This window comes from Vombatus ursinus, unplaced genomic scaffold, assembly GCF_900497805.2.
Source record: "Vombatus ursinus unplaced genomic scaffold, bare-nosed wombat genome assembly UNPS02014841.1, whole genome shotgun sequence".
Classification (NCBI taxonomy): Eukaryota; Metazoa; Chordata; class Mammalia; order Diprotodontia; family Vombatidae; genus Vombatus; species Vombatus ursinus.
This window is the reverse complement of record NW_020954619.1, coordinates 28,880,552-28,908,409: the sequence shown is the minus strand read 5'-3', so window position 1 is coordinate 28,908,409 and position 27,858 is coordinate 28,880,552. Positions and strand designations below refer to the sequence as shown.

At 34.9% G+C, this 27,858-nt stretch overlaps 1 pseudogene; it reads right to left on the bottom strand.

Moving 5' to 3' along the window:
• On the bottom strand, positions 1–27,858 carry LOC114026589 (annotated as a pseudogene).

Genomic DNA, 27,858 nt, shown 5'->3' with positions numbered 1-27,858 from the left:
TCAGCACGGCTCCCAGTAGGAGGCATCCTCCAACAGCTTAGACTCTGCATACTTCAGAAAGGTTCCAGACTGACAGGCATCTTCCAGTGGCTGGACCTCTACGTGCTGCAGTGTTGCCTTGTGCAGGTGTCCTATAGCAACTGGACCGCCACATACTTCATCACAGCCCAGGGCAAAAAGGCACCCTCTGGTGGCCAGACCTCTACATGCTTCAGCGTAGCCTCAGGAAAAGACAAAAGAACTTCATTGGGTTGCAGCACACACAAGACACCACCACTAAGATGCTAGTTCAGAACCAGGTAATATGGCAAACCTTCTATGACCTCCAGCAGCAGCAGCACCAGTCACCCCCCAGCCCACCCTCTCAACACAGAACCAGACATGAGGATCCCCTGTGGACCTCAGGGCAACATCAGTGTAGTACCAGGTAAGCAGTCAGAGCCTGCAGCCTCTGACACAAGAAGCCTCACACAGAGCCCCTTTCACTGTGGGAGCAGAGATCAAATTTCAAAGAAAAGAAAAAGCCCCCCTCCAAAAAAAATAAAAGATGAACAAAAAGCAACAAGAAGAAAAGAATCTGACCATAGAAAGTTATAAGGGTGATAAGGAAGACCAAGACACAAACTCAGAGGAGGACAACAAGGTCAAAACACTTATGGGTAAAACCCCAAAGGAAAATGGGAAGTGGTCTCAAGCCCAGAAAGATCTCATGAAGAGCTCAAAAAGGAGCTTAAAATCATATGAAAGAGGTAGAAGAAAAATTGGAAAAATAAATGAGTGGTGAAAGAAAATTATGAAAAGAAAGAGTTAACAGCTTATTAAAAGAAAACAACTCCTTAAAAAGTACAATTGACCAAATGGAAAAGAAAGTATAGAAACTAATTGAGGGAAAAAAAATACCTTAAAAGTGAGAATTGGGCAAGTGAGAGTTAATGACTCCATGAAACAACAAGAATCAATCAAACAAAATCAAAAGAATGAAAAAAAAATGGAAGAAAAGGTAAAATACATGAAGTGAAAAACAATTGACTTAAAAAATAGATCCAGGAGACACAATATCAGCATCATTGGACTACCTAAAAGCCACAATCAAAAGGAAAACCTGGACAGTATCTTTCAATAAATTATGAAGAAGTGGCAGAGCCAAGATGGTGGAGGGAAAGCAGTGACTTGCTTGAGCTCTCTCCCAAACCCCTCCAAATACCTATAAAAAATGACTCAAAACAAATTCTAAAGCAGCAGAATCAAAAAAAAAAAACAGAGTGAAACAAATTTCCAGCCAAAGACAGCCTGGATGATTGATCAGAAAGGTATATTGCACTGGGCGGGGAGAGGAGCACAGTTTGGCATGGGCACGCAGGCTGCAACAACCCTGGAGCAGGCCTCAGAGGACTGAAGCACAGGCAGCTGTGGGAGTTTCCAGACTTCTCAACCAATGAATGCCAAAGACAACTTGGAAGGTCAGTGGGAAAAGTCTGTGACTATGTTGAGACCGGAGCTAGGACTCAGCCGCAAGTTTTGAGCATGGCTGTTTCCTGAGCTTCTGGCCCATAGACTGAGGGGGAATCAAATGGCTGATCAGAGAGGGATTAAAGGGTTCTTTTGCCAGTGCTTAGGCAGGAGTCTTTTGCTTTGCCCATGCTTGGATCTGGGTCACAGTTCTGAGGTGCGGTCCTGGAGCAAGGAGGAACACTGGTGCGGTGGAGCTTGTTGTGGCAGTGGAGAGAAAACTCCTCGCCCCTTATCATATCACCTTGGAAGAACTGAAAACTTTCAGATCCACAGAGGTATCTCTGAAAACAGCTATACAAACCCCCAAGGCTTGAGACAGTACGTTCTCCACATTGGAAACAGACTTTTACCTTAACAAAGAGTTTAAAACTCAAGTAATTGGCCGGATTCATGAGTAAGCAGCGCAGAAAGAGTCAGGTTATATTATCTTACTTTGGTGACAAAGAAGATCAAAACATACAACCAGAAGAAGACAACAGAGTCAAAGCTCCTACATCCAAAGCCCCTAAGAAAAATATGAGTCAGTCCCAAGCCTTGGAAGAGTTCAAAAGGGATTTTAAGAAGCTACTAAGAGAAGTAGAGGAAAAACTGAGAGTGTTGCAAGAAAATCATGAAAAACAAGTCAACAGCTTACTAAAGGAGACTCCCCAAAAACACTGAAGAAAATAGCACCTTAAAAAATAGCCTAACCCAAATGACAAAAGAGGTCCAAAAAGCCAATGAGGAGAAGAATGCCCTAAAAAGCAAAACTGGCCAAATGGAAAAGGAAGTCCAAAAGATTACTGAAGAAAATACTTCCTTAAAAGTTAGAATGGAGCAATTGGAAGCTAGTGACTTTATGAGAAATCAAGACACTGTAAAACAAATTCAAAAGAATGAAAAATTAGAAAACAATGTGAAATAGCTCATTGGAAAAACAACTGACCTAGAAAATAGATCCAGGAGAGAGAATTTAAAAATTATTGGACTATCTGAAAGCCATGATCAAAAAAAGAGCCGAGATATCATCTTTCAAGAAATTAACCAGGAAGACTGTCCTGATATTTTAGAACCAGAGGACAAAATAGAAATTGAAAGAATCCACCAGTTTCCTCCTGAAAGAGATCTCCAAAGGAAAACTCCTAGGAATATTGTAGCCAAATTCCAGGGTCCCCAGGTCAAGGAGAAAATATTACAAGCAGCCAGAAAGAAACAATTCAAGTATTGTGGAAACACAATCAGGATAATTCTGAATACCCCTTCCCCTAGTCTGCCTTCCCTTCTATCTCTCCACCCTTCTCTTATCCCCTTCCCCTTCAATTTTCCTGTAGGGCAGGATGGATTTCTGTATCCCATTTCCTTTATTTCTTATTTCCCAGCTGCATGTGACAACAATTTTTTAAACATGTGTTTTTAAAACTTTGGGTTCCAAATTTTATTAGATTTAGCAGCTTCTACATTAAGGGACCACAGGGCATGGAATATAATATTCCAGAGGGCAAAGGAGATAGGATTACAACCAAGAATCACCTACCCAGTAAAACTGAGTATAATCCTGCAAGGGAAAAAGTGGTCATTCAGTGAAATAGAGGACTTTCAAGCATTCTTGATGAAAAGACCAGTGTTAATTAGAAAATCTGATTTTCAAATACAAGACTCAAGTGGAACATGAAGAGGTAAACAGGAAAGAGAAAATCATGAGACTTATTAAGGTTGAACTGTTTACATTCCTGCATGGAAAGATGATATTTGTAACTCATGAGACGTCTGTCAGTATTAGGGTAGTTTGAGGGGAAAAAATTATATGTACATACATATAGATATAGATAGATAGACAGATAGACAGAGGGCACCGGGTGAGTTGAAAATGAAGGGGTCACATCTGGAGAATAAAATTAAGGGGTGAGAGAGGATTATACTAGGAGAAGGAGAAGGGGAGAGGTAGAATGGGGTGAATTATCTAAAAAAACAGAAAAGAAAAGGCTCTTACAGTGGAGGGGAAATGAGGGAAGGTGAGAAGGAATGAGTGAATCTTATTCTCATAGGATTGAACTTAAGGAGGAAATAACATACACACTCAATTGGGTATGGAAATCTGTCTTACCCTACAGGAAAATGGGGGGGAGGGGACAAGAGAGTAGGGGAATGATAGAGAGGAGGGCAGATTGGGAAATTGGCATATACTTCTGAGGAGGGACAGGGTCAAAAGAAAGAATAGAATAAATTGGGGGGGCAGGATAGGATTAAGGGAAATAGAGTTAGTTTTTCACAGCATGTCTACTATGGAGGTGTTTTGCATAACTGCACATGTATAATCTATATTTAGTTGCTTGCCTTGTCAATGAGGGTGGGCAAGGAGGGAGGAAGGGGGAAAATTTGGAACCCAAAGTTTTAAAAACACATGTTTAAAAAATTGTTGTCACATGCAGCTGGGAAATAAGAAATAAAGGAAATGGGATACAGAAATCCATCCTGCCCTACAGGAAAATTGAAGGGGAAGGGGATAAGAGAAGGGTGGAGAGATATAAGGGAAGGCAGACTAGGGGAAGGGGTATTCAGAATGCATGCCATCTTGGGGTGGGGGGAGGGGTGAGATGGGGTGAAAATTTGGAACTGAAAATCTTATGTAAGTAAATGTTGAAAAAAAAGTAAATAAAAATTACAAAAAACAATATAATAAAAAATAAACAAAAAGAAAATAAAAAGAAAAAATTTAAAAAAAAATAAAAGAGATTATCAAGAAAAACTGCCCTGATGTCCTGGAACCAGAAGGTAAAATAGGCATTGAAAGAATCCACCAATAACCTCAAGAAAGAGGTCTCAAGAGAAAAACTCAATAGAATCAATGATTTATAATCATTCCTATTGAGAAAACTACATATAATCAATGATTTTGAAATACAGTCTCAGCCAACAAAAGAAACATAATAGAAGTATACACATAGAAATAGTAAATGTAACAAACCCACATCTGGAACCTCAAAAGGGAATATGAACTGGTTTGAATCCCAAAAAGGAGGAGCTCAAGAAGAATTTTAAAAGTCAAATGGGAGAGGTAGAAGAAAAAAATGGGAAAAGAAATGAGAGGTATGCAAGAGAGTCAATAGTTTGGAAAAGGAAGGACAAAAATTAACTGCAGAAAACAAATACCTATAAAATACAATTGGCTGAATGGGGAAGGAGGTACAAAATCTAATAGAAGAAAAGAATTTGTTAAAAATTAGAGTTGAGCAAATGGAAGCTAACGACTCTATGAGAGAGCAAGAATCAGTCAAACAAAAACAAAAGAATGAAAAAATAGATGAAAATGTAAAGTATCTCATTGGTAAAACAACTGACTTGGAAAATCAATCCAAGAGAGACAGTTTAAAAATTATTGATCTACCTGAAAATCATGATGAAAAAAAGAGCCTGGACAGTATCTTTCAGGAAATCATAAAGGAAAACTGCCCTGCGGTCCTAGAACCAGAGGGTAAAATATCCATAGAAAAAATCCACTGATCACCTCCTGAAAGAGATCCCATATTGAAAATGCCAAGGAATGTAGTAGCCTAACTCCAAAATTACCAGGTCAAAACTGCAAGCAACCAGAAATAAACAATTTAAATATCATGGAACCACAGTCAGGATTACACAGGATCTTGCAGCTTCTACATTAAAAGACCATAGAGCATGGAATATGATATTCTGTTAAGGCAAAGGAGCTTGGATTGCAACCAAGGATCAACTACCCATCAAAAATGAGCATGATCTTTCAGGGGAGAAGATGGATATTCAATGAAATAGGGGGCATCCATACCTTCCTGATAAAAAGACCAGAGCTAAACAGAAAATTTGATCTTCAAATACAAGACTCAAGAGAGACATAAAAAAGATAAATGGGACAGAAAGTTACAACATGCTATTAATAAGGGCAAACTCTTTACATCCCTACAAGGGAAAATGACACTTGTAACTCTTGAGAACCTTCTTGTTATTACACCATGTTAAAGGGGTATACGTAAAGGGGGTTGATATAAATTGACTTTGATGTAATGATGAAAAAAATCTAATCAAGTGGGTTAAATGGATCCAAGTAAGTGAATTAATCTGATCTTACTAACAAAATGTACTGAGAGAAAAGGAAAGGAAGAGGCAGATGAGAGGGTAAATTACATCATCAGAAAAGGCACGAAATTTTATTATAGCAGAGGGAAAGGAGGGAGGGAGATGAGCATTGTTTGAACCTTACTCTCATCAGATTTGGCTTAAGAAGGGAATAACATAATCAGTTAGGTATAGAAATCTAATATGCCCTATAGATAGTAGGAGGGAAAAGGGGAAAGAAAAGAGAGGGGGCTAATAGAAGGGAGGTGGGACTGAGGGAGGCAGTGGTCAAAAGCAGAACATTAGTGAGGAGGGAAAAGGAGAAAGGAGAAAGAAAAGCATAAATGAGGGGGGGAAGGATGAAGAGAAAGATGCAGATAGTTATCATAATTGTGAATGTGATATATGAATGTAATGGAATACTATTGTGTTATAAGAAATGATGAACAGGCAGACTTCAGATAAACCTGGAAAGACTTGTATGGTTTGATGCTGAGTAAAGTGAGTAGGACCAGGAGAACGTTGTACATAGTAACAGCCACATTGAGTGATGACTGTCTTTGACAGACTTAACCCCTCTCAGCAATACAAGGATCTAAGACATCTCCAAAAGTCTCATGATGGAAAATGCTATCCACATCCAAAGAAAGAACTATGGAGTTTGAATGCATATCAAAGCATACTATTTGCTATTTTTTTTTTCTTCTGTTGTGTTTTGACTCCTCTTTCTGGTAGCTCCTCCTATTAGTTCTAATTCTTACTTACAACATCACTAATGTGAAAATGTGTTTAATAAGGATGTATATGTATAGCCTATATTAGATTGTGTGCTATTTTGGGGAGGGAGGTAGGGAGGGAGGGAGAGAAAAATTTAAAACTCAACAGCTTATGGAAGTGATTGTTCATAAATCAAAATAAATTTATAAAAAAAAAAGAAATAGTACATGTAAAGGTTACAAGGAGGAGCCAAAACTAGTGTCATTGAGAAGTGCAATTTTGTCTAAGGGACATTTATGGAGCAAAGGTGAAACAGCTATGGGAAAGATACTTGAAGAGTACCCAAACAGACCTGCCCTAGAGTAAAAGAGAGAGGAAGATTAGGAAATGAGACTTTTTTTGAGATTGAAATGCCACAGTTGAAACCCATTGCAACAAAAGGTTGATGAGTGGCATTAGAGGGTGGAGAAATGGGCTCATGGAGCACAACTTTATCTGGGTTGAGCTAGGGTTCACACACACACACGTGTTTGCATGTACATACATGTGTATAGGTGAGTGTATATATGCATATATTACATTTATACATATATACATAAGATAAAATAATATGAAAATATAAAGAAAAATTTGATTTAGCTGAGCAAGGAAGAAAGAAGGGATGTATCTGTGTCAGATGCTAGAGACAAAGATTGATTTAAGTAAAACAAGCTCTTTAAATATGTAGCAGTTACTTCAATTCTATTTGATTCAGGTTTAGAGATAAAACTTCTATTTGTGGTTTTATTTTATTCCATTAAATTTTAATGTAATAATGGAATAACTCACAAACAGGAATCATAACTCTAAATATGAATTGAATAATACCTAAATTTAAAAGAGGGACGAATGGAGGGAGAAAGAGGAAGGAGAATGTTGGGGGTGGTGGCAGACTGAGATATATAGAAAGTGAATAAAATCCCAAACCCAACAGTTTCCAGCATATAAGGAAAACATTTAAGAAACAGACAAAAGAAAGGCTAAATAAACATGGCATAATGAAAGGTCACAATTGCCAAATATCCCCAAAAATCTTTCTTCCAAAAGAACCACAAAAAATATTGAACAGAAATATGAGTGAGAAAGCCAAGAAAAAGTCACAATGAGTCCTTTTTTTTGAGTCGGGGGCAGCTTAGAAAGACAGAAAGAAACATCTGCAGACACTGAAGCTATGATCTGTGAGGTGGCAAGCAGTGGCCAGGAATGGTAAGGGACCTGAACCTTTAGTCTCAGAAAGAAATCCCAGGTGACCCATGTACTAACACTGTAAACAAGAATGGGTGTCATATGGCAGTTCTGTTGCTCATTACCCAATTCAATATCACAGTTTTATAGTCATGATTTCAGATGAGAAAAATAACAAAAACTGATCATTTGAAGATGTATAAAAAGGATAACTATATTATGCACAAAGGTTCCATGGATAATTTGACAATGTAATTAAAATTTATGGAACAATCACTGTAACATTTAACTTTAAAACAAACATGCTTCCAAATTCCATATAATACATATATATGCAAAATCAACTGCATATTATGTGCATCTAATATGCAGTTTATTTTGCTTACTCTCTTCCCAGAATCTCTTACTTTCCCCATTATCATAATTTCTTATATCCATGATTGTTGTATTTTCTACCCTATGTTTGTCAGTCTGTCTCTGTGCCAACTTGTCTGCCCCTGTTTCTACTAGAACTTTCATTCCACCATCACAACCTACACAAAGCTGTCATATGGAATCGTATCTTCCCTGAATTCGTTCAGTTATCTTCAATAAGATTTACTGTTGGCTCAATTTTTCAAGATGCTTTAATTTAACTGATCATTTTAAAAAATATATTTCTTGTTCAGTATATTTAATCTAATTTCTCATTTGGGGGAATTATTTATAAATCCATTCTGTATTTCCTCATATTCCTCTCATAAAAGTCAGAAGATCTATAAAACAAAAGCACCAGCTCATCCATTTGATCAATTATAGGTCTCTCCCAAGCCTATTGTTTTCATAATGTACATATTTACCTAGCACACATTATGTTTTCAGTCTTGTTATATTTTTTTAATTGTCAAGCATTCAATTTTCCTCCTTTATCTCTCCACTAAAAGAAAGAAAAAAAACTCATGAAAATTGAAAAGAACAGTACTCTTGAAACAAATAAACATATTCAAACAAAACAAGTTCCCATATTATCTATGTACAAAATGAATGTTTCATCCAGCATATTAGTCTCTCATCGCTCACTCAGGACATTGTATTACTGATCATAAATCATCTGGAATGATGATTATTCATTAGGTTAAGCAAATTTTTAAATATTTTTGTTTGTTTTTACAACTTTGAAATTATAGTATAAATTGGTCTCCTGGTTTTGCATATTACCCCCTACATCAATTCACACCAGGTGTACCTGCAACCATTTCTTTCATTATTGCTTTTAGCACAATAGTATTTTATTACATTCACATTTGGCAATTCATCCAACCATTTCTCAGTGAATAAGTACTTTTTTTTCCCGGTTCCTTAACTCTACCAAAGAGATGCTAATGATTTTTTTGTAAATATGGCTCTATTTTGTCTTTTTTTTTTATTTTTGGGGGGTATAGACTGAGTAGTGGTATTGTAGGATCAAATGATAGGCAATATCTAGTAACTTTGGGAATATAACTCCAAACTTCTTTCCAGAATGGCTATAGCAAATTCATAACATTATAGCTTCATTTTCATGAACAGTAATTTAAGAAGAAGGGAGGTTACTACACCAGAAAGACCTCCAAATCTAGAAAAAGTGGGTTCCATCTGATGGCAAGCACTTTTATTCATCCTTGCCCTAAGTCCAGTATCATTTCTTTGCAATTAAATTTCCTCAGTTTACATGTATTAAATTCCCTCAGCATTGAAATACTAGGGACTGCCTAAAGCAGGAGTTTGACAACAGTACTTGCAGCGATCAGTCAGCTAAGTGTACTCCACTTTAACACTGCTCCTACATCAGGAAAACTTTTGCTTCGTCTCAAGGATAGAACATGACTCCTGTCCTCCCCACCAAACCATGGAATCTTTCCCTTCTCCTTAATTTCTTCCTTTATCTCTTTTCTTTATATCCAAAAGCCAACAAGGAAGGAGAAGGATAAGAAATAACAGCAATAGCAACAACTCTCCTGTTTACATTGGCTGAACAGGAATATAACCTTTATATTCTGCCCCTTCTCTTTTGAAATACTTTAATTTATGCTTTCCATTATCCCCAAATGATGTTTCAGTAAGAAGGAAATCTGGATTCTAATCCACATAATATTTATTCAACTGTTCCCTCCTCTCCTTCTAATTCTTTTTTTTCATAAATTTATTTTTTTAGCTTTCAAAATTCACTTCTGTTAGATTTTGAGTTCCAAATTTTCTTCCCATCTCTCCCCTCACCCCAAGATAGAGTGCAATCTAATATAGGATCTACATATACATCCATATTAAACCTATTTTCACATTAATCATGTTGCATAGAGGAATTAGAACCAATGGGAAAACTCACAAGAAAAAAGAAACAAAAGGGGGGGAGAGGGAGAAAGAGAGAAAGAGAGAGAGAGAGAGAGAGAGTGAGAGAGAGAGAGAGAGAGAGACAGAGAGAGAGAGACAGAGAGAGAGAATAATATGCTCCAAACTGCATTCAAACTCCACAGTTCTTTCTCTGAATGTGGGTAGCATTTTCCATAATGAGTCTTTTGGTGTTGTCTTAGATCCTTGCCTTGCTCAGAAGTCTATCAAAGATAATCATCACACAATGTGACTGTTGCTGTCCACAATGTTTTCCTGGCTCTGCTCACTTCACTCAGCATTAGTTCCTGTAAGTCCTTCCAGGTTTTTCTGCTCATCATTTTTTCTTATAGAACAATAGTATTCCATTACATTCATATAACACAACTTGTTCAGTCATTCCCCAATTGATGGGCATCCCTTCAATTTCTAATTCTTGGCCACGAGAAAAAGAGCTGCTATAAATATTTTTGTTCATGTGGGGTTTTGCCCCATTTTTAGAATCTTTTCATGATATAGACCTAGAAATGGTATTGCTTGGTCAGTGGATATGCACAGTTTTATAGTCCTTTGAGTATAGTTTCAAGTTGCTCTCCAGAACGGTTAGATCAGTTCACAAGTCCTCCAACAATGCATTAGTGTTCCATTTTTCCCACATCTTCTCTAGCATTCATCATTTTCCTGTTTTGTCATATTAGCCAATCTCATAGGTGTGATGTGGTACCTCCAAGTCATTGTTTTGATTTGCATTTCTGTAATCAATAGTGATTTAGAACATTTTTGTATGACTATAAATAGCTTTAATTTCTTCATCTGAAAACTGTCTGTTCATATCCTTTGACCATTTATCAATTGGGGAATGACTTGTATTCTTATACATTTGACTCAGTTCTCTATATATTTTAGAAATGAGGCCTTTATCAGAGACACTGTAAAATGCTTTCCCAGCTTTCTGCTTCTCTTCTAATCTTAGTTGCATTGGCTTTGTATGTATACATATGTATTTAAGTAGGTATGTATGTATATGTGTATGTGTGTCTATTGTATACACACAAATATTCCCCTCATCAGCAGGCTGCATTTACTGAACTGGTTTTCTTTCTGCTCCTTTTCTCATGAGGTATTATGAAAGCAAAGAAATGAAGGGGCCAATATTATGAATAAAATTACCAGGCAGACAACACTTCTTTGTTAATTCTCATCACTGAATGTCCCAAAAGAATGAAGGAAACATGATGAAAGGTAATAAAGTAACTTTGTCCTTGAAGGCTTTCTCCAGAATGACTGACTGCTCTCTGTCAGATAGGATCTCTTTTATGTATTTTTTCTGTCTTTTTTAGAATAGCAGTAGAGGTCTGATAAAAAATAATTAGCAAATATATGTCTGCACTGAAATCGCTGAGACATTTTTTTTCATTGAGTGTCCATGAGAAGAAATAATCAAATTTGACATTTTTTATGATGTGCTATACCCTAGTTACATTGGGAAACCATAGATACTGAATTTCATAAATATACTAATATTATGGAATACATTTTAGCTCACATAATGCTCATGTTCTCTACCCTTAAATTCATCTACCCTTTCTTCTTTTCCTTCTTTTTACATTTTATTTCATACTATCTGTTTCCTTTTGTGTTCACATCCCATTCATGTTTCTTCTGGCCTCTTGAGTTGTCTAATGTTCTTATAGATAATAGAAATATGGAAGATGTAGGATTTAATGGAACACATAGAAATCAATCAAGGGTGATCTCCATGTGCCCTCAGTATACTTAATGTAAAACTGTAATGCCATGTACAATTTACATTTGATTCCTAGATTTGAAATGAGAGAAATAGAAGTACCTTCTCTTGGGACTTCTGTTCCTTATAAATAATTTCATTGCTAATTATCTTTGCTTCATTTATACCATTTCATCAAAACAGAGGGGAAATAGCCATTTTCCTTTTTTTTTGTTTATGTTATGTTTTTGTTTGTTTCTTTGTTTTATTGGGGGAGGGGGAGCAGGGAAGGGAATGTCAGGGCAGCATTTTAATGGTAAATTCACTGAGGTTACCATCAGAAGTCCTTCATCAAATCATTTTACTTCTCTATTGCAGAATATAGAAAGTGCTATTTTTTAAATTTCTTTTTGTTTATAATTTAGCCAAGTTTAAGCTGCTTCATTATATATTTTATATCAAACCATAAAGGATCTTTGATTTTGTCAGTGTGGACATTCTCTCCAGCTAAGCAGATCACAATATTATATATAATGCATAGTCTAAAACATACTCAGATGGCTCAGAGAGAAAAAGTGACTTGCACAAAGTCACATAGCTTTAAGTGTCACAGGCAAGATTGCAACCCATTTCTTACTGAATTCAGGTCTGGCACTTTACTATATCATGCTTCCCCCATTGTTCTTAATCAGATGAAGAATTAATATGTTCAAATAAAATATATTCATATATATATATATATATATAACACTATAGATACTTCTCTTTCTCTCCCTCCCTCTCTCTCTCTATCTATCTACAGTAGCTAGGTAGTACAGAGGGTAAAAAATAAAGGTCTGGGCCTAGAGTCAGGAAGACATGAGTTCAAATACAGCCTCAGAAACTTAATAGATTCGTGATGATGGGCAAGTTACTTGATTTCTATCTTTCTTCATTTCCTTAGCAAACAAATTGGGATAATATCCCAAATAAATTGGGATAAAAACAGGACCCACATCCCAGGATTATTGTGAGAATCAAATGAGATAATATTCCACATGTGGCCCTCTAGGTCCTCAAGTGTGGCCTTTAGACTGAATCCAAACTTCACAGAATAAATTCCCTTAATAAAAGGATTTATTCTGTGAAACTTGGACTCGGTCAAAAGGCCAGACCCAAGGACCTAGAAAGCTAAATGTGACCTCATGGTCGCAGGTTCCCCATCCCTGAATTTTATCTACCATCTAACTGCTAGTAGGAAGCTATTGTTACTCATACTGAGTTCTGGTCTGCTTGTGCCCTCCCTCTTCCACAAGGTTATCTTATATATGTTTTTAAGATGTTTTGTCTGTGTATTATATATACCTGTAAACGGGCATGCCATCTCTTTCATTAGAATAGACGTTCCTTTTGGGTAGACTGTTTCACTTTTCTCATATATTCAGTACCTAGCAGAATACTTGATCCATAATATGCACTTAATAAATGATTCAGTGATAACTATCATAATGCATTGTACTTATTTATAATTGTAGTCAGTCACTCAACTCACATTTATTAAGTGATTACAATGTACCTAGAATTGTGCTACAGGCTTCTTATGTTTTTTTTTTCTAAAAAGAGTCAAATGTAAAATTAATAATAAATGATATCCACAAATTCTATGCTCATCCAAACCCAAATTTCTGGTCTGCCTTCAAATGAACTGTTTTAATTTCATGCTGTTATGGACCTTTTTCTCTATGCCTGAAATCCCTTTCTGGACTTTCTCCATTGTCACAGCCTTATATGTTGCAAGTCAATACATTATTTAGACTCAGCTTAAATATCACTTTCTTTAAGGAGTACCCTTTCCCCACTGGTCTAACCTCTCATGTAAAATTTATCATTTGCTTGACTGAATTTCAATGTCATTTAGCTTAAACCTTTCTTATATACTTATGCATAAAATGATACCTTCTTATTGTATATATCTGTCTTAGCCATAATACTTGACTCTTTCATGTTAGGACCCAAGTTTTATTGTTATTACAGTTACTTTTATCACTTTTAATTTATTTTGGAGGGGTTAGCCAAGACTATAAAGCCCTGCACATCATAGTAAGTGGAATATATGTTTAATAAATATTTATTAAATCATAATGAATAAATTAAATATTTTTAAAATATCAAAATAATTTACATAAATGGCATTTCTATAAATAATACTAATTGTTCTTAATTTACCACTAACAGTTATATAGCACCTTGGAATTTACAATTTTTTCCACTGCAAAATATAATGTATGAAGTATAAGTATTAATATTCTTGTTGTATGAATGAGGAAATTGAGGATCAAAAATATTAAATTATTTGCCCATGGGGACACATCAAATAAAACTCTGTCCTGGGTCTATCATCCAGATCTTCTGCCTTCAGATTTATCATCTGAGCTTATCTTATAAGTGCTATTACATATAGAGTGTTTCAAATGGGATAAAATTCACTGTTCATTTAAACTTATAAACTTTTTGGAAGTCAATTTGAATTTATATGTTTGTTTATGCCAAAACAAATTGGAAGCTATTGTGTATCAGTTTGTAAATGTTCGTATGATACTTGGTTTTAGAATTTGCTGTTATATTAAAAATATAGGCATAGAGATTCATAAACTTTCCTTAAAAAATCACATGTGTTTTGGAAGTTAGGTTGATAAAAAGCTGACAACTGCCTTTCCTTGCCCTACACTATGCCAAACAACCCTCAAGGCAGCCTTGAGCTCTGACAAGGGAGGGAGGGAGCTAGCTTGTGAAATAATAAAAGAAGGGTCAAGGGTAGTTAGGGGATGCAAGAGAAACATAGACCCAATGGCTAGAAGAGTAAGAACAATACACTATTTTGTCAAATGCCACATTTTTTCCTGACAGAGATAAGATACTATCATAGAAATAACTACTATTTGGGGAACAACTGTTTAGCAAGTCTACCATGAATAAGGTCAGAAGCAAAAATGGGGAAAAAACCTTGTCCTTGCTTTGGGAAGAAGAGCTGTTATTTAGAGAGATGTTTGTGGTTTGGTGGATGGAGTTAACAAGCAGCCCAGGCATAATATCAGGTTTCCTAAAGCAGTGCTAGAGGTGTCCTTGGGGAAAGCAGTCAACATAGCAGTGTACACAGATCTGGAAGATATCAGATATTAAAGGAAAAGTAAGAACAGCTCCATATTCATATAGAAAACTAAAGAAAAGGAGCAGGAACCAGTAGAAGGATGTTGGTATAATTTCAAAAAGGTGCTGCTTTAACAACCCTCTAAGGTATTCCCTGACACCCTCACAAGTTTGTAGGTTGGGTCTGTGGCAGGGTACTGCTCCTAAATTCAGGGGCTCTTCTGTGGAATTTCACTCCTAAAACTATAGCTACCAAACCACTGCAAATTAAGATTAAGCAGGCACAATTAGCGCAAAACAATTGCAATTACTAGGATTTTGTGATAAGTATGGTAGCTATAAAATAACCCCCCAAAAAATCGGTGGTATTTTCTCCTATATACACAGTGTCTGTGGGAAGAATTGGCACAGATTTAAAGTATACTGGGAATGTGATGATCTAGCCATTTAAGGTACACATGTGGTCAATTCAACTCACACTTTCAGGGCTGCAATACCCAATGTTCTTTCTCTTCTTGTAGTATCCTTCTGCTACTCCCTACCTGGCACAGAATATATACTGTTTGGGTCACAACTGGAATTTCTGTATCTCCTTCTCTATATTGATAGACTCTTGATTTTTAGGGTTTCTCTCTCAAATCCATAGATAATTTCTGAGCTGCTTCCAGAGATCATGTTCAATTCTGGTGCTTTTTGCCCCCAAATCTCTGTGTCTGTATGCAACTCTATCCTTATTTTCCTACTGAATTGCTGTCTCCTACTGAGAGAAAAGTTCTAGAGCAAGACACTATGGAAGATTGGTGTTGTGGATAGGAGAAAAAATTCTTTTCACCCCCTGTTACCCTGTTGGTACTGATAGAAGGATAATGCACCTTTATTAAGTCCAGGTCTTGAAACAGCTTATTAACTCCCCCTCCCCATGATTATCACCAGTGTTTTCCCAGGCAATGGCTAGAAACCCTTCAAATTGGATCTGATAAACTTTTTTCACAGTGTTTAAAAAGATGAAATGACATAGGGACATTTTTGTGAATAACTTACACTTCATCACTTCTGTTATCTGTCTCTTGCTTTCTATTATTAAATCAAATGAACTAGATATAGGAGGCAGTGATTTTCCCTATACCACTACAAAGGAACTTTGAGTCTAAATTCTCCTCCACTGGAGTAGATTTCAACATATCAATGCCCTTTAATCCTGAATAATTCTTGTCTTATGTTCTTAGGATCATGGTACTTAAAGCTAGATGGGTCCTTGGAAATAATCTAGTCCCCAATCTCATATTTAAGACAAGATGAAACTCAGTACCTCAGAAGTGAAGTGACTCTGCCCAATGTCTCATAGCTATAAGTAGCAGATAAGGAATATTAACTCAGGACCATTAACTGAAAATATAGTTTTTGTTCCACTGTGCTACATATAAATTCTCCACAGATGAATACTCATTGTGATGAGTTGTTTTTCAGTTTTTTTTTACAATTTTGTGAACAGCAGTGTGATATTTGGGTTGTACATTGACATCCCTAATTCTTGCTAAGTAAGTGGAATATTTTCTTTACAAATTCTGTATGTCTTTGTCAATGTTCTAGAATATAATGGGATAGAAAAAAAATGTAACCCATGCCTGGTGATATGCTACATGCCACAGACATCCACCATATTTTTTTTGCCTTCACTATTTCAATCACCTAGAATTGAGATGCTTCTGATACTATCATAAACTATAATTATTGCCCATATAATTTCATCAGGAGACCATTGGTACTTAAAAATAGACAACTTGTCAAAGATATTTTGCAGTCTAGCTAATAGGTTTTTTTAATTTTTAAATACATAATTTATAAATATATTTTTTCTCAAACATTTTTATGGATTATGTATATATGTATATGTGTATATATATATATATAATATATATATAAACTCATAAAATTTTTCAAATTTGAAGGGATCTCTAAGGTAATCTGTCCTAACCCATGTCTGCAAAACATAAGTAACAAGTGATAACCTATTGGTATGCATTTGAGCACAGGCCATGAGGACACACTGGTTATATGTCTGTTCTCCTTATACAATACACTCCATTTGTTTAAACAGTTATAAGTATTATATGCTCCTCCCCCACCTTATTCAAGTCAAAATTTGCCTCTGTAACTTCTACCAACCCATTCTGTTTCTGTCAACGATGGCCATTCAAATATCTGAAACTATCTCAAGTTCAGGTTTAACATTCCCATTTTCTCAATGAACACACATATGAAATAGACTCTAGGCCCCTGGACCCCCTATCATTTACATGCTAGATAAATCTATTTTTAAGAGTTCTGATCAGGCAAAGCTATAAAGGGTCTATCACCTCCTTTTCCCTGGATACTATGTTTTCTTTCATAAATATTCAGGGATCACATTTGCTTTTGGCCTTCAAGTCACACCACTGAGTGCTATTAAATTTTCAGCCCTAAAAAAAATGTCTCTATGCAGTTCCAAAGAATTAGTGTCTAGGAATTCACCATATCTGAACCAGTGCTTATGACATTACTTTTTAAAATAATTTTATTGATCTATTTTTATGTTATCCTAGTTATCCTCAGTATCTCTTCCCTAACCCCTCATAGAGTGCCAACCCACATAACAAATAGTATTTTAAAAAAGAAGAGTAAAACATAACCACAACTGATCAATACATGGGAAAAGTTCCAAAATACGTGTAATGTTATACACTTATGGACCTATGACCATCACAAAGGGGTAGAATGGGAATATCTTCTCATATCTCTTGATTCAATTTGTGTTTTATGTTTATAATTTTGTTATATTCCTTTTTGAGTATTTTTTATATTTACATTGTTGTAGTCATCGTGTATATTTTTTTCATGGCTTTGCTTATTTAATTCTGCTAAAAAGTACCATAGAAAATAAAGTAATATCAATCCTAAACATATATGCACCAAGTGGTATAGCATCCAAATTGTTAGAAGAGAAGTTCATGTTACAGGAAGAAATAGACAGAAAACTGTACTAGTGGGGGACCTCAACTTCCCCCTCTCTGAACTAGATAAATCTAACCACAAAATAAATAAGAAAGAATTTAAGGAGGTGAATAGAATTTTAGGAAAGTTAGATGTGTTAGACCTCTGGACAAAATTGAATGGGGATATAATATGCTTTTTTCTCAGTGGTACTTGGCACATACACAAAAAATTGACCATATACAAGGGCATAAAACCTCACAATGTAATGCAGAAAGGCAGACATATTACATGCTTCCTTTTCAGATCATGATAAAAATAATTACATGTAATAAAGGGCCAAGTAGAGATAGATTAAAAGTTAATTATATTTATATTGGAAATTAATTGGAATTAAATAATCTAATCCTAAAGAATGAATGAGTCAAACAACAAATCATAGAAACAATCAATAACTTCATCCAAGAGAATGACAATAATGAGACAACATACCAAAACTTATGGGATACAGCCAAAGTAGTTCTTAGGGGAAATTTTATGTCTCTAAATGCTTACATGGAAAAAATAGAGAAAGAAGAGGTCAATGAATTGGGCATGCAAATAAAAAGCTAGAAAAAGAACAAGTTTAAAAATCCCCAATTAAATACTAAATTAAAAATTCTGAAAATCAAAGGAGATAAATAATAAAATTGAAATTAAGAATGCTGTTGAACTAATAAATAAAACTAAGAGCTGGTTTTATGAAAAAATAGATTAGATAAACCTTTGGTCACTTTGATTGAAAGAAAGAGGAAAATCAAACTAACAGTATCAAAAGTGAAAAAGGTGAATACACCACAAATGAAGAAAAAATTAAGACAATAATTACAAGGTATTTTGCCCAACTGTATGCCAATAAATTTGACAATCTAAGTAAAACAGATGACATTTACCGAATATATATATATATACATATATATATACATATATATGTATATATATTGCTCAGATTAACAGAAAAGGAAGTAAAATACTTAAATATCCCCATTTCAGAAAAAAAAGAAATTGAACAAGCCATCAATTAATACCCTAAGAAAAAAATCTCCAGGGCCAGATGGATTTACAAATGAATTCCAACAAATGTTTAAAGAACAGTTAATTTAATACTATATAAGCTATTTGGAAAAATAGTTGAAGAAGTCCTACTAAATTCTTTTTATCATACAAATTTGATGCTGATACATAAATGAGGAAGACCCAAAACAAGCAAAGAAAATTGTAAATTAATTTCCTTAACAAATATTTATGCAAAATTTTAAAATAAATATTAGCAAAGTGACTATAGCAACTTAACACAAGGATAATATATTACAACCAGGTGGGATTTATAATAAGATTACAAGTCTGACTCAATATTAGGAAAACTATCAACATAATTGACCATATCAATAAAAAAATTAATAGGAATTACAAGATTATCTCAGTTCATACAGAAAAAGCTTTTGACAAAATACAACACTCATTCTTATTAAAAAACACTAGAGAACATAGGAATAAATGGAATTTTCCTCAAAATGACAAGTAGCATCTATCTAAAATCATCAGGAAGCATATGTAATGGGAATAAACTAGAAGCATTTCTAATAAAATCAGCGGTGAAACAAGGATGTTTATTATCATCATTGTTATTCAATATTGTATTAAAAGGTTAGCTTTAGCAATAAGAGAAGAAAAAGAAATTAAAGCAATTAGGATGGGCAATGAAGAAACAAAGTTATCACTCTTTGCAGATGATAATGTGGTATAGTTAGAGAATCCTGGAGAATCATCTAAAAAACTACTTGAAACAATTAACAACTTTAGCAAAGTTGCGGGATATTGAAAAACCCACATGAATCATCAAGTTTTCCATATATTGCCAACAAAGCCTAGCAGCAAGAGACAGAAAGAGAAATTTCATTTAAAATAACTATAGACATTTAAAATATTTGGGAGTATACCTGTCAAAATACACCCAGGAACTCTATGAATATAATTACAAAGTATTTTCCACACAAATAAAGTGAGATTTAAATAATTGGAAAAATATTAGTTGCTCATGAGTAGGCCAAGCTAACAAAATAAAAATGACAATTCTACCTGAATTAATTTACTTTTTCAGTGCCATACTAATCAAACTACCAAAAAAAAAACCAGAAAAAATAATAATAAAATTCTTCTGGAAGAACAAAAGGTCCAGAATATCAAGGGAATTAATGGAAAGAAATGCAAGGGAAGGTGGCCTAGCTATACGAGATCTAAAACTGTATTATAAACAGCTATCATCAAAACCATCTGGTACTAGCTAAGAAATAGAGTGGTGGATCTGTGAAATAGGTTAAGTAGAAAAGACACAATATTCAAGCACTATAGTAATCTACTGTTTGATAAATCCAAAGACTTCAGCTGCTGGGATAAAAAAAAAAATCAGTAACAAAAACTGCTGAGAAAAGTGGAAAAATGTATGGCAGAAACTATTCATAGACCAACATCTTATAACATATGCCATGATAAGGTCAAAATGGGTACACAATTTAGACATACTATAAACAAATTAGAAGAGCAAGGAATAATTTACCTGTCAGATCTATGGAGAATGGAAGAATGTATGACTAAACAAGAGATAGAGAACATTATAAAATGCAAAATGGATAATTCTGATTATATTAAATTGAAAAGTTTTTTGCATACACAAAGCCAATGCAACCAAGATTAGGAGGGAATCAGAAAACTGGGAAAGAATTACTATGGCCAGTGTCTTTGATGAAGGTCTCATTTCTCAAATATATAGAGAACTGAATCAAATTTATAAGAATACAAATTAATTGATAAATGGTCAAAGGATATTAACAGGCAGTTTTCAGATGAAGAAATTAAGGCTATCTATAGTCACATAAAAAATGGTCTAAATCACTATTGATTAGAGAAATGCAAATCAAAACAATTCTGAGGTACCACATCATACCCATCACATTGGCCAACATGACAAAACAGGAAAATGATAAATGTTGAGATTTTGGAAAATTGGAACACTAATGCATTGTTGGTGGAGTTGTGAGCTGATCCAACCATTCTGGAGAGCAACTTGGAACAATGCCCAAAGGTCAACCAAACTGTGTATTCCCTTTGACCCAGGAATACCACTGCTAGGTCTATATCCAGAAGAGATCATAACATGGGGGGGGGAGTATCCACTTGTACAAAAATATTTATAGCAGCTCTTTTTGTGGTAGCAAGGAATTGGAAAATGAGGGGATGTCCATCAGTTGGAGAATGGTTGAACAAGCTGTTGTATATGAATGTAATGGAATACTATTGTGCTATAAGAAATGTTGAGCAGGCAGATATCAGAAAATCCTGGAAAGACTTACATGAACTGATGCTGAGAGAAGTGAGCAGAACCAAAAGAACATTGTACACAGTAATAGCAACATTGTATAATAACTAACTTTGATAGACTTAGCTCTTTTCAACCATGCAAGGATCTAAGACAACTCATCATGAAAAATGCTATCCACATACAGAAAAAAGAACTATGGAGTCTGAATGCACATCAAAACATACTATTTTCTCTTTCTCTCTCTTTTTTTTTGTTTGTTTCTTGTTTCTCGTGGTTCCTCCCATTGGTTCTAATTCTTTTTTGCAACATGACTAATGTGAAAATGTCTAATATGAATGTATATATAGAGTCTATATCATATTGCACACCATCTTGGGAAGGGAAAATGAGGAGGAAAGGGAGAAAATTTACAACTCCAAATATTATGGAAGTGAACGTTAAAAACTAAAAATAAATTAATTAATTTTAAAATGATTGCTTTTATGTACTTATTTTATATACTTCTTCTTTATTCAAACTACAAAAGTTCTCAGTGTCTATGCTTATGTTCTTGAATTCTTAAGCAAACCATCGTGTCTTCTTCAAAGAGTGTTTTTTTTGCAATTAAAAATGATTCTTAGCAATAAAAAACAAAATATGTCCATAAAAAATAGGCTGTGGTATATGAATGTAATGGAATATTTCTGTTCCCTAAGAAATGATGAGCAAGCATATTTCAGAAAAACCTGAAAAGATTTACATGAATTGTTGCTGAGTGAAGTGAGTAGAACCAGGAAAACATTGTACACAGTAACAGTAACATTGTGCAATGACCAACTTTGATAGATTTAGCTCTTTTCAGTAATACAATGATCTACAACAATTCCAAAAAAGTCATGATGGAAAATGCTATTTACATCCAGAGAAAGAACTATGGAGTCTGAATGCAGATCAAAGCATACTATTTTATCTCTTTTTTTATTTTTCATGTTTTCCCCTTTTGTTCTGATTGTTCCTTCATAAAATGATTAATGTGGAAATGTGTTTAATACAATTGTAGCTATATAGCCTATATCAGATTGCATGCCATCTTGGGAAGGAGGCATAAACATTTAGAACTCAGAATCTTATAAAAGTGTATGTTGAAAACTAAAAATGAATAAAAATTTATTTAAAAGAGATCCCTCTAAGCTAGATTTGTTTAATGCCTAAGGACATACAGGTTACACTGATTAGAAACTTTCCAGGGGATCCAGGTCAAAAGATTAATGTGAGAAGTTGTCTCCCACCATGTATCTCAAACAATCCATGTATCTTATCTGGAAACCACCTCCATACTAGCCTGTTAGTTGCTTTTTTTCCTAGTTTTTTTTCATAATTCTATACAATGAGTAACTTACATAGACTCTAGGAGAGCAGATCACTGCTCTTATTGGGTCACCCCTTCTTCCAGACAATTTAATAAACTTCTTTTAAATTATTTCAGGGTTTTTTTTTCTGCTGTGATAATCAACAATTCTCTAGGAATTTGTTCATCTTCAATTTTCCCCTACGTTTATCTTTCTGTTAAAAATTCAAAACAGAGATAAGAACAATAAAATCACCCATCACTATTGTTACTTTTTAAGACTTCCTGTAGTTCATTTAATATTTTTTCATTAATTTGGATGCCAAGGAATTTGGAGAATATGTTTATCACTTATATAGGTTTGTTGTCTATGCTTCCTTTCAACATAATGCAGTTTTCTTATTTAACATTTTGAATGTTTGTTTTTGCTTTGTTAAAGGACATGATTGCAACTTCTGCTTTCTTTAATTCATTTGATGCATAGTATATCCTCCCCATCCCTTCAGTGTTGTGTATGTATGTCTTTCTATTTTTAATGTATTTCTTATAAGCCACAGGTTGTAGGGTTTTGTTTTCTTATCCAATCTGTCACTTTTTTTGTTTTATTAGATTGTTTAAACATAACTGAACAAGTAAACAACAATAGCAATAACTTTACTGGTCTCTTTACTATGATTCTATTGTCTTGCTATCCTTAGTTGCTTCAGTTATTCATCTCTACTATATTTCTTTTATCTGGAGTACTCAATATGCAAATAATCTCTTCAGAATTTCTAAGAAAGCTTTAAACATTGTTCTGAACATTGGTTTATCTACTTCTTTTCAAGGTCTTTGAGTTTTCTTCCTCCTGAGATCTTCAATAATTTTATTCATCACCCTGCCTCCCCCCTTATTTTTTCCCTATTACTCCCATTCTGACTCCATTCACTGAAATAATGATTTCCTCAGAGGCTAGATCTTAAAGAGTCTCAGCCTCTTCCCAGACTGGGCAATTCATGGCTCGCCAGCCTATGTCTATGTCACAAGTGACTTTTAGAGGGTCAGAACTGGCTCCCGATGGATTTTAGGCTCTTTCCCATAGGCATAGTGGAGTGTTACCGAGACTTTCACAGCCCATTAGACACAACAAGCTGTCTCATTCCTTCTATTCCTCAGTTCTCTGGCCCAGAAATAGAGAGAGTTGCCACACCAGTCTAGATTAGTTTTGAGTTTGAATTTCCAAGGCTCTGGGAGAAAGAAAAGGGGAGGTCAGGATGTAGGGTTTAGCTTTATTTCAAGTCCATTTATGTATCCTTCCTCATTCTCTCAATTCCTATACTCTCTTACAAACATCTTTTGCATCACAGAATGCTGCCATTCTACTGGACATCTAGGCCACATCAAACTTCTATAGCTGAAGCCCAGATTGCTAATGCACTGGAAAGAGAAAGGACTGCCTGGGGTATGAGGTTGGATTTTGTTCCAAGCCCATGGGACAGATGGCTAGTACAACCTTAATGCTGGTAGTGTTGTGAGCATTAATTAGGCATTGGTTAATGGATTTTGGTTTAGTTTTGCTTTTAAACTCATTTTGGATTCCTGGTGTCCTAGATCTAGAGTTAGCTAAAGCTAGTTTATCTTTGGAGAATAATTTCTGTTTGGGAAAAGTTTGAGAGTTTGTAAGGATCAAATAAAATGCCTTGTCCTCCATCATGTTGGTCACAAGAACAATATAGGTTTAAAAATTCAAATATTGAACTTTACATATATCTCTATTAAGTTTTATCTTATTAGGCTTGTTTTATTTATTTAGATCATTTTGTATCCTGATTGTCATCTCATATATTAGTTATTCTATTCCTCACCTTTCTGATAATCACAATGTAGAAAACATACTTTTAAAAATATGTTTCATTAATATGTTCTGTTTTGATATCACCAACATCTCCCACTATATCTTTCCTTCCCTCTCCCAGAAGTCTATTGTTATGATAAAGAGAAAGGAAAAAAAAGAGAAAGAGAAAATAGAGAAAGAAAAAGAATGGTGTAATTAATCAACACATTTAAATGGCTGATGATACATCTATCTGTGTCTCTACATAGATACATATAGATATGGTTTAATATCTGTGGGATCATACTTATCCAAAGAATTGGGAGTAAGTAACTTTTCATATCTCTTCTGTAAGACCAAAGTTAGCCATCATAATTTCCCAATATTATTTCTATTGTTTGTTGTTGTTTTCATTTGTATTTTAGTAGTCCTTATGTATCTTATATACATTTGTCTACCTTTATTGTCATCCTTTCTTTCAATGTTGTAATAGTCCAGTATATTTACATTACTCAATTTCTTTAGGTATTCCTGGGTAACTGGGCATATACTTTGCTCCTAGGTATCTGTCATTACAAAAAGTTTTGCTACAAATGTTTTGGTCTATACTCAACACATCCTTCAACCTTTGATAGTAAGCTTCACATTTTCACTTCCAGTTTTTGAAGGAGTAAAACAATAGAGAAGCTACAGAAAATAAGGAGGTGAAAGAAATAACATAGGTAATTTAAAGAGATTGATACTAATGAAGCAGATAAGAATAGAAAGTTAAATTAAGGGTGAGGATTGGAGAGAAATAGAGGAAAGGCTGAAGAATAGTTTGACAGATGTACAAGTAGAGCTATAAACAAATTTCAGTCTTCATGAAAAAATGCATTAGATATTCTGAAGATTAATAACCTAATTGTCACTCAAAGAATTTTGCCATGAAACCACAGAAATTATCAGGTGACAGTTAACCCAACAAGGGTGAGAGGAAGAATTGGAAGACAATAATAATTGATGTTTTAGGGTTGTTGAATCAGCTATTTTTCAACCCTATAAAAACAATAGAGAGATCTGTTGTATTTCTGGGGCATATATCCAAGGTGTAACAAAGAATCTTCCAATACTTATTAAAATGGATGACAACTACTCATTTCTGGTGATTCACATGGGCACAAATCATAGTTCCAGAAAGAACTTTTCCAATGTGTTGTCTAAAAATATGAATCTTTGGTAAGAAACTGAGGACCATAGAGGCACATCATTTTCCTTACTGTTGCTTATGCAAGGCAAGCCATATAGAAGAGAAAAAAAATAAATTTGAGAAGTAAACAGCTGAGTTAGAAGGTAACATCAGAGAGTAGGATGTGTATTATTAGACCACTGCTTTAAATATGATAGATACCTGGTAAAAGATGGAAAACACCATCTGAAATGAAAGAATATATGGATAAAGGTCTCATTTCTTAAACATATAAAGAGCTTAGTAAAATTTATAAAAATAAGAATCATTCCCCAATTAATAAATTATCAAAAGATATTAACATTTTTGAGATGAAGTAAACAAAGCTATCTGTGGCCATATGAAAAAAAATGCTCTAACACAGTATTATTTAATGAAATGAAAATTAAAACAATTCTGAGGTATTACCTCATACCTATTAGATTGGCTATAGGGACAGAAAAGGAAAATGACCATTGTTGGAAGGTATGGGGGAAAATGAGACATTGATATACTTGCTGGTCAAGTTGTGAACTGATTCATTTGTTCTGTAGAACAATTTGGAACTATGCCCAAGTGGCTACAAAACTGTGGACACTCTTTCACCCAACAACACCACTACTAGGTCTATAAAAGGAAAATGACTTATATGTGCAAATATATTTATAGCAGCTCTTTTCTGGTGTTAAAGACTTATGAATTAAGGGGATGCCCATCAATTAGAAAATTGCTGAACAAATTGTGGTATGTGATTATGATGTAATACTACTGTGCTATAAGAAATGATGAGGATGGTCTCAGAAAAACCTGGAAAGGCTTACATTAACTGACGCAAAGTGAAATGCACTCTGTACAAAGTAACAGCAATATTGTACAATGATCAGCTATGAATGACTTAAGTACTACCAGCAATGTAATGATCCAAAATAACTCTGAAGAACTTATGATGAAAATGATATCCATCCTCAGACAAAGAGTTAATGGTCTGAATACAGATTGAAACATACTTAATTTTTTTTACTTTCTTTATTTTTTTGAGTTTTTTTTATGTTTTCTTTCACAACATCACTACTATGGAAATGTTTTGCCTGACTACACATGTATGGCCTATATCCAAATGCTTGCCTTCTTAATGAGGGGGTGAGGAGTGGAGAGGAAGGAAGGGAGAGAATTTGGAACTCAAAGTTTTAAAAAGTAAATGTTACAAATTGTTTTTAAATGTAACTGGAGAAAATAAAATACTTAATAAATAGAAGAGAGTGAGAGGAGAAGAAGTGGAGGCATAGATTATTGATGGTTTTTGCAAGGAGTTTATCAAAGAAATGGAGGCGAGATATTGGATAACATCTAGCAAGGCAAGTTCCTTAGTTGAGAGGGCTGAGGTAGGGGTTGTGACAGAAAGATTGAGGAGAGATGAAAAGGTTTGGAATAGCCACAGTGAATTGACTGAGAGAGTACAAAAGGATTTCCTGGCTACAGTGAGAGCCCAGGAGAGATTATGTAACATAAATTTATAGCATACACAATCAACATGGTTTTGTGATGTTACAAAATTTATTACAAAATAATGGGTGACCATAAAAGACAGGGAAGGGGAAAATGTATATAGATTTCTTTGCAAACGTTAAGTGTCTATATGAATGCTACCTATTCTTACTGGTAAAGCTAATAAATGCTAGTGATTGATGCTATTGTTATTACTCAACAAAAGTAATAAAAGTTTTTTTCATCATCCGCCATATATGTAAACTAAAGGGATTTAAACTAAAAATAAACAAACAACCATAAAATGAAGATGGGGGAGGGTGAAGAGTGTCATCAACCTAGATACTATAGAGAATAACTACAATTAATTCAAGTCAACAAGCATTTGTTAAGCCATGTCAAACATCTAAGATCTTGAAGGAAGAATAGCAGAAGTTGATAGGAGATAAAATTTATGAAACGAGCTTCTAGTAAAGTCATGACCTCAAATTAGTATGCAAAAAGTCTATTTTTTTGGGGGGGGAAGTCGGACTTTATTAGCCAAAGGCAGGCCTGGCACCTCAGGTGCTCTTGGGGGGGGCGGGGGGCGAGTTCGCTTCTTCTTCACCACCACTGGCTTCTGTCTCTGCAGGATGGCACTAGCCCGGTGCAGAGTGGGCATGCGGAGATCTTTCAGGTATTTATTCTTGGCGATAATGTGCCAGACGCTATTGAGGGTGGCCCGAGCATTTTTATTGATTATGGTCCTCACACAGGAAGTGGCAGGCTTCCTATGACTTGCCCAGCGCTTCAGCACCACCACGATGCCCTTGCCGTCGGCGGCCGGCTCGATGCCCACTGTCTTCCGGTGGATCAGCCCATTGTAGCGGAATGAGTTTCAGGCCTTGAGGTTGTTGGGCTCGGTGCTGTACGTCTGCTTGTTGCGCTTGATCAGAAAGCTGGAGCAGTTCCGAAGGACCATCCACTGCAGCTGGGCCAACAT